This window comes from Martes martes (assembly GCF_963455335.1).
Source record: "Martes martes genome assembly, chromosome: 7".
Lineage (NCBI taxonomy): Eukaryota > Metazoa > Chordata > Mammalia > Carnivora > Mustelidae > Martes > Martes martes.
The window spans coordinates 18705042-18713223 of NC_137894.1; the positions used below are offsets into that span (position 1 = coordinate 18705042).

Genomic DNA, 8182 nt, shown 5'->3' on the forward strand with positions numbered 1-8182 from the left:
AGCTGCTTTGACCTTGCCAGGCTTGCATCCCAGTCTCTTCAACTCAGAGAGGCCACCAGGCCCAATCTGAGTTCCTCCTCCCTGTGCAAACTCTCTCCAGGACGTACTCTGGGCCGACCTGAAGGCTCACTTCTTTTGTTTCCCCTCTCTCAGTTATCATTCTCAATGTTGTCTGATGTTTAATGTCTGAAGGTCAGTTTCATATATTTTTTTCAGATTTTCAATTGCTTCAAGAGGGTAGACAAATCATGTTCCTATTACACAATCATCAGCCAAAACAGACATACAGTAATCTTGCTTGATGGATAAATTTATTTCTGAGATTTCAGTTATTTTTCTAAGTTTTCTTCTGCTTGTTGCATTTTTTTCTTTTTCAGCCTTCATTTTTCTTTCTGTTTCTGCTTGTCTTCTTTCCTGCTATAGGCTTTCTTCACATGTTGAGTAATCCTTGCTTGCTTGCAATAATATTTTGCACATGTGAGGGAGGCCCTAAGACCTACAGGGCTTGCCAAGTACTGGGATTCACAATGGGTGACCTGGTTGAGCTATTTTATTGGGGGAAGCCCCAGTTGTCAATATCTGGAGATCTTATCTCTTTTCCTGCTCTGAGTCCCCAAAGGAAAAAAAAATCTTCATTCTCCTGAAATTTTAAAACATTTTTATTTGCAGTTATTCTGTGCAGAATTTACTCCCAGGCAGGCCATAGGTTTTTGTTTCTTCAGTTTCTTCTGGGATATCTTTTTCTTCTGTGCAACCTCCTCTTCTGGTTTAGGAACAATCTGCTCTTTTTCAGTAAGGATCATCTCAATATGGCAGGGAGAGCTCATGTATGGGTTAATCCAACCATGAGCCCTGTAAATTCTACACCGCATCTTGGGGGCTTTGTTCACCTGAATGTGCTCAATGACCAGAGAATCGACATCTAAATCCTTAAGTTCAGCATTGCTCCCTGCATTTTTAAGCATGTACAGTAAAAATTCAGCACTCTTCTTGGGCCACTGACCCTGTGTCCAGCCCCACTGTTTGGCTTGGGCACACCTACCATCTCCACCATTGTAGCGATGGAATGGCACACACTGCTTCTGCAAAGTGACGTCTTTCAGATACTTCGTGGCTTTTCAGATATGCATACCCTTTATGCCTGGGCAGTTTCACGTGTGTTCTTAAAGTGAATACAGACATTTGAACCTCTTGATTTGCATGATTTTGTAGGGTTTTCTGGGTCAAGTGAATAGCTAACCATTTTCAGGGATCACCCCAGGCCACTGAGTGGAAGAGCTCTCCTGCATTTTTTGTATCTAGGTTACCAGTGTTTCTGGAGCAGAGGCAAGTAAGGGAACTGAGAAGTCTCAGCCTTTGGTATGTGGATTCTGTCCTAACCTCTCCTTTTCAGTTTTTGAACCTTACCTTCTTGGTGCCTGGTGTTCCTGAGTCTAGAGTTTCCATGGTTTAGCTTCTCATAGTAGAAAGCTCTGACCTGCTGAGAAGGGAGGATGCTGGTAATTTGATGATGGTAACAGGGTGAGGGAGGGGATCCTGGGAAGTCTGTCTACTTCTTGTATAGATTTTCAACCATTCTTGCTCATTTGAACCTCTCTCAATCCCTTCATTGAGAGTTAACTAATGCTTACAGCTCCTGAGCCCTCTTCAGTTTCTGGATTTTCCCAGAGCTATTGTAGGTTCCACATTTCTCTGGTCTATTAACATTTACCACTATGCAACTGCCCCCCAGCTTCTGATTATGTGGATGGAAAAGTCACCCCTAAATTTCTCTGAGGATACTGACTAGATTTGTCAAGGTGTCTCTGGTTCCTGGGTTATCATTTTTTTCTAGGGAGCCAGATATTCCTTTCAGTATTCTTGGTCTTTTTCTTTCAAATGGCCAGCTTTCCCATGGGCCTAGTTATCCTTGGTCTTCTGTTCATATTTTAGGATGAAGGACATTCTGTTTTCCCTCCCTTCTCCTACGGTCCTCTGCCCTGTTTCTTATATTCCACATATAAGTGAAACCATGATAATTGTCTTTCTCTGATTGACTTATTTCCCTCAGTATAATACCCTCCAGTTCCAACCACGTTGATGTAAATGGCAAATATTCATCCTTTCAGATGACTAATATTCCACCATATGTATATAATATATACCGTATATACCATAGGATATACCATGTCTTCTTCATCCATTCATCTGTCGATGGGCATCTCAGCTCTTTCCACAGTTTGGCTACTGTGGACATTACTGCTATGAACATTGGGGTGCAGGTGCCCCTTGGGATCATTACATTTGTATCTTTTGGGTAAATACTTAGTAATGCAGTTGCTGGATTATAGGGTAGCTCTATTTTTAACTTCTTGAGGAATCTCCATACTGTTTTCCAGAGTGGCTGCACCAGCTTGCATTCTCATTCTCACCAACAGTGTCAGAGGGTTCCCCTTTCTCCACATCCTTGCCAACATTTGTTGTTTCCTGTCTTGTTAATTTTAGCCATTTTGACTGATATAAGGTAGTATCTCACTGTGATTTTGATTTGTAGTTCCCTGATACCAAGGGATGTGGAGAATTTTTTCATGTGTCTGTTAACAGGCCATACTCTTGAGTTAAGGAAAGGCCTGAGTAGAGGCAACCTATGTGGAGAGGGCCTTGCAAATCAGTAGACTTTGCTTTAGGGTTCACAAATAGCATTTTGGTGCTCTTGGGACCATCTCTGGATATTAGAATAGGAAGCACCAATACCTACGTTAAGCACCATGGATCTCCTTGGCCAACTATCTTTAGGAAGAGCCTCTGCTTGGTTAGTTTGTCAGTTTGCCTAGGGATAAACATCTGATTATCAGTATCTCCCTGTGAAATGGGGAGGGGTCTGGGGAAGGGACTGATTGACACAACTGTCTTGTTAACAAACCTTTCATTAAACATCCTCTTTGATTTCTTTTTTCACTTTCAGCTGTGATCCTACAGTCTCTCCATATTCTGTTGGGAGCATTGGCCACTGCTATGAGCCTACCACCATGTCGCTGTGCACTCATACTTGGCTCTGCCCCATTGGTTATCTGTGCCCTCTGCTCTCTATCTCCCTGTATCCATTTTAATGTCTTGTTTACCTATAACCCCTTCTTTAACCCCCCCTTCCTGTTTTGGAAGATTATTGCATTTTGTACCTCTTTATTGGGATTTGGAATAAAAAAGAAAAATCCATGTGTAAAATCCACCATCTTAAATCAGAAGTCTGTTTTCCCCTAGTTTTATGAGCCCTTAAGCTTCCACAGAATAAACACATAATTGCTTTTTCCTTAACCCAGGAAAACATCTAAGTTGGAGTCAATGAACCTTCCAAATTCTTGAGCCAACCAGCACAATGTCTCTGTGATGCACAGACTTTATGCCTACCAGATTTATGGGGGTAGCGTAGTCACCTGGGATGGATCTGAAGCCAGATTTACTGTAACAAGATCTGTGACTCCCAAGGATTTCAAATGCCAAGTTATGACAATGTAGACCCCATAAAGAAACTGAAGCTGCATCTTGGAGTCTGAGTTAGAGCCTGAGCAGACTGGTCCTTGGGTGATCCTATCTCACAAATAATACATTATTGGAGGCCCTGTCCTGGAGGGGGATTGCTGCAATATCTATGTAAGGGACCTGTTGTTCAGGTGTCTGTAGCTCTAACCCATCATTCTGGTGCTGTGGTTTCACTGGCGCCAGGGTCCCCATGGGTGCTGTATCATACATCAGGGGAATGTTCCCTGGAGAAAATAAAAGATCTGCAAGAAAACTTAATAATTACTGGAGAAAAAAATTACCACCATGCTGCATATAAAAAGTTACTCTCTCCCCCACAAGTAGAAGAGAATATACTCACTTTGCTTCTCCCAGATCGTCTCCTGCACTCATATAATATGTTTAGATGTAAGTAAGAGTAATTCTTCAATTCACCCTCCAATTAAAAAAAAAAAATTCTCTATTCCCTGAGTGTCTCGGAACCTCCACAGATTTAAAGATGGATAAGCATTAAAATGTTACAATCTCCTGGACTTGGTGCTTTTAAATTTCCTGTTTCACAACTCCTGAGATGTAATTTCAAGTGCAAAAATATCTGTCAGGGAGGATATTAAACAACGCCACACCTTCAGCTGTTCTGTCTTCAGCTATTTACAGATATGTTTCAAAAACATACCATTTAAATATGAACAGCAACTTCCTGTTAAACTTTGGATGTAGCAACCCGCAAGAAATATGGCCCCCGGTGGTGAGGGAGGAAAAAATAGTTTCTGTATACAAAGCCTTAACATAATAAACAAGCAGAAGAACTTCCTGATAAATAGCGCCAAGCAAACATTCATATCCTTGCCTCCGCTGTATTCAAAATATTTTTACTAGACCAAGTGCAAAGTATTATTATCATTAATATTAAGTTTATCCTTTTTGGAACTGATCCAGGCTCCAGTTCTACCAGAAGGTCTGGTAGGAGCCAAGGGTATGGACGTTTATCATGGCAGTTACTGTGGTTTTAATTCTCTTCATATAAATGTTGCAGAGCTATGGATGGATATTAACATTACTGTGCTTGATGAAATACACGCCCATCAGCCTCCAGGGCCCTGCAGCAGCCACCCCACAAAATCATCAAAACGGAAATTCCCAGGCAGTAAACAGACAGATCCAGCGACAGTCTCTGAAGGCAGCGCCAGGAAGCTAGGCAAGGACAGTCGCAAAGACATCTGGGTCCCCACAGGTTCCTTCTAGCCACCGGGGAACCCAACGAGGGCAGGAACATAAACACCCAGGACCCAGGACCTTACGGAAACCACTCATTTGTGTTCTCTTCATTCTCCAAAGCAAAATGCAAATCTGGTTATTCTCTTTATTTAAACCAAAAATGAAACACATTTTTTTAAATTTATTTTTTTATTTTTTTTAAAGATTTTATTTATTTATTTGACAGACAGAGATCACAAGTAGACAGAGAGGCAGGCAGAGAGAGAGGAGGAAGCAGGCTCTCCAGTGAGCAGAGAGCCCGATGCGGGGCTCAATCCCAGAACCCTGGGATCATGACCTGAGCCGAAGGCAGAGGCTTTAACCCACTGAGCCACCCAGGCGCCCCATGAAACACTTTTTAATTGATATGTTACATATGTGCAGACAAGTATGCATATCTGATGAATGTTCATAAACTGAATCTAGCCCTGTAAACAGCCCCCAGACTGAAACACAGAACATGAGCAGCCCCCAAGGAGGCTCGTGTTTTCCTCATTTCCCCTTACAGTCACCACCTATCCCTGCTCCAGGGGTGACCACTCCCTGGGCATCCTTTTTTACATAAATTCCCAAACGGGAACAGGAATTCCAGAAATTAGTCAAAGTAAATTTACTTCAGTGTACTGGAATTGAGGACACAAAACCCACACATGACAAGGAATGATGTCCCCAAGGATCTTTTTCAGCATTCCTCTGGGATAAGTGAAGGCTTTGTGTTGGGGGAAGGAGAAAAGCAAGGGGAGATGAGGGAAGAGATGTGGGAGAGGCAGAATCCCATAGGATGTCAAGTCCCTCCTGGTCAGATGGGCTGGCAGGCTGAGGGGACACCAGTCTGAGGTGGCAGCCTCTGAGTTTCATGTCTCAATCGACCACTGACCACCTGGTTCAGCAAGAAGCTGGACAGCAAATGTATCTTGCTTGGACACCACCATACCACCCCGATGAGCTCTGACTATGGCCCATTGCCCTTGCCAACCCCAGACTGCAACTCCCTGGGAAAGCCACAGCCCTGACCTTGGGAAGCTTCAAGTCAAGCTTGGAAGCAGGCAATGGGGTCGACACCACCCAGTGCAGGGTGAGGCATGTGTGATAGGCAGGCACAAAGCTCACTGCAAGGACTTCTTTGTCTATGTATTACTGTAACTATTCAACACATGTTTCCCGAGTGAACCAACGAATGAATGAATGAATGAATGAACAGAATACCTCCCATCTTGTCTGAACTGGGAGCATAGCCAGCTGGCTTAACCTGCAAAAGAGTGACCAACTGGAGGACCGGGAAGCCTGAGTAGCCCTCTCATGGGGCCAGCTGAACTGTAGACGGTGCTCAAGGAGGAGCTCTTGTCAAGGTGAGGCTCCTGGACCTACCAGGGACTCCAGCTACCAGAGGATCCCATTAATGCTGGCTCGGGTAATAAAGACGTTTTGTTAATTCATACACACACGCACAAAACAAAAATTCGGGAGGTAGGTAGTTCCCAGGTGTGTTCAGTTCCGCACGATGTACTGAAGGCTTCTCTTCCACCCTCCTACTCTGTCCCCTCAGCTGTTGGTGCCCCAGTAAAGACATGATGTTCTTCGTGTCATCAAATGCTTCTCAGCTTTTATTAAGGAGGGAAAAAGCAAATGTCCCCCTATTTCTCATTGGCTAAATAGGATCACCTGACCTACAGGGAGGCTGGGAAGGGGAGGATCTGGTCACTGTCAGAAGGCACTCTCCCCAGATCTTTGGGGGCACAGGGACATGACTAGATTCTGTCGGCACATCCGAGAGCCTCCAAGAGCTAGTGTGGCCCATTCGGTGAAGAACACAGGAGTCCGAGGGCCAGGACTGTTGTGTGTCCTTGAGCAGGTCACCTGAGATTCTGACCTCCTCTTTGTTCCAAGGGCACAGCTGGACAGCAGAACTGGTAAATTCTTCCCAGTCTTGAAATTCAAGGCTCCATATTTCTGTTCCCTCTTCTCGGATGATATGCCCCCAGTGGAATGGTGTTAGCTTGTTCCACGATGACAAGCTTGTGAAGAAAATTTTTCTAAAAACATAGCTCATGTATTGCAGGTGGCATTGCTGCATATTCTGGAAATTATGTTAGTTGTCTATAGCACATAAAGAAGAACAACACAGTACAAAGATCGTTGAACTACGGGTTGAATTGTGTCCCCGAAAAAGATATGTTGAAGTCCTAACCCCCAGTGCCTGTGAACGTGACCTTATATGGAGTTAGGGTCTTTGCAGATGTGATCAAGTTAGGATGAGGACATACTGAATTGGGGGGGGGGGACCCTAATCAAACATGACTGGTGACCTTCTAAGAAGAGGAGAAGACAGGGACACTCAGGAAGAAGGCCAGGTGACAGTGGAGACAGAGATTCAAGCACTGCAGCTGTGAGTCAGTGAACATCTGGAGCCACCAGAAGCTAGAAGGAGGGAGGATGGGTTCTCCCTAGGGTCTTCAGGGGGAACGGGCCCTGCTGACAGGAACTTTGGACTTCGGACTTTGGACTTCTACCCTCCAGGACTGTGAGACAGCAAATTTCTATTGTTTTAAGCCACCCAGTTTGTGGTCTTTGTTAGAGCAGCCCTCAGAAACTAACACAGATAATACTATTTAAATATCCAGGCCTTCGTAGGACGCCGAGGCGTAGTCTGTATCCTTCTCCATATTCCAGGAAACAGGTAGGACAACAACGTGATGGAATTTGTCTTTACCCCAGGCCAACGTCACCAGCAACCCTCAGGAAGAGGTAGTAAGTTGGAGGCGTTAAAAGCCTGGACTCCAGAGCCTGAATTCAAACCCTTCTCTGTCCTATACTAGCTGTGTGACCTTGGGCAAGTCACTTCACTTCTCTATGCCGCAGTAGCCTTGTCTATAGATAAAGGAAATAAATTTGGGTCTAACGAGGGGTAAAGGAGTTAACATGTGTCAAATGTCTAGAGCAATGCCTGGTGCACAATGAGTGCTTGCTGAGAACAAAAGTTGTCACGTCATAGATATCTTGCCCGCCCCCTTGTTCACAGCCTAGCTACAGTGGGTCACTTAATGGACTCCTTAAAAGCAAAAATGGGTAGACAAAGCTAGAAAGATCAAGCCAGTATCTGGAGTTATAGCAAGTTCAAGAGTCAAAGCTAGATAAGAAAAACCAAGAGCAAAGTGTGTACAGAGTCAGGACCAGGGCATACAATGTACTGGAAATGCCAGGGAATGGGCTGGAACTCAGATGTTGGAGGACAAGACAGGTGTCTGCACGTCCTGGCAAGCAAGACCTGGAGATGGGAAGAGGGGGAGCCCAGCATCCAGCTCCCTGGCAGAGGGTAAAACATCGGGCCCTTCACTGCCTGGCTGTTCTTGGTGGAGGTGGAGGGCTTAAGGAAATCCCAAACAAGGGATAGTTGGGGCTGCTGCCCACAAGGTGCCTGTGCAGGACA

General features: G+C 44.6%; 1 pseudogene across 1 annotated transcript; it reads right to left on the reverse strand.

The window, feature by feature from the left end:
• Positions 1-659: 659 nt before the first annotated feature.
• Positions 660-1243, reverse strand: LOC308346583 (large ribosomal subunit protein uL22-like; annotated as a pseudogene). The gene has a single exon. The product of its transcript is annotated as a large ribosomal subunit protein uL22-like (transcript).
• Positions 1244-8182: the final 6939 nt, after the last annotated feature.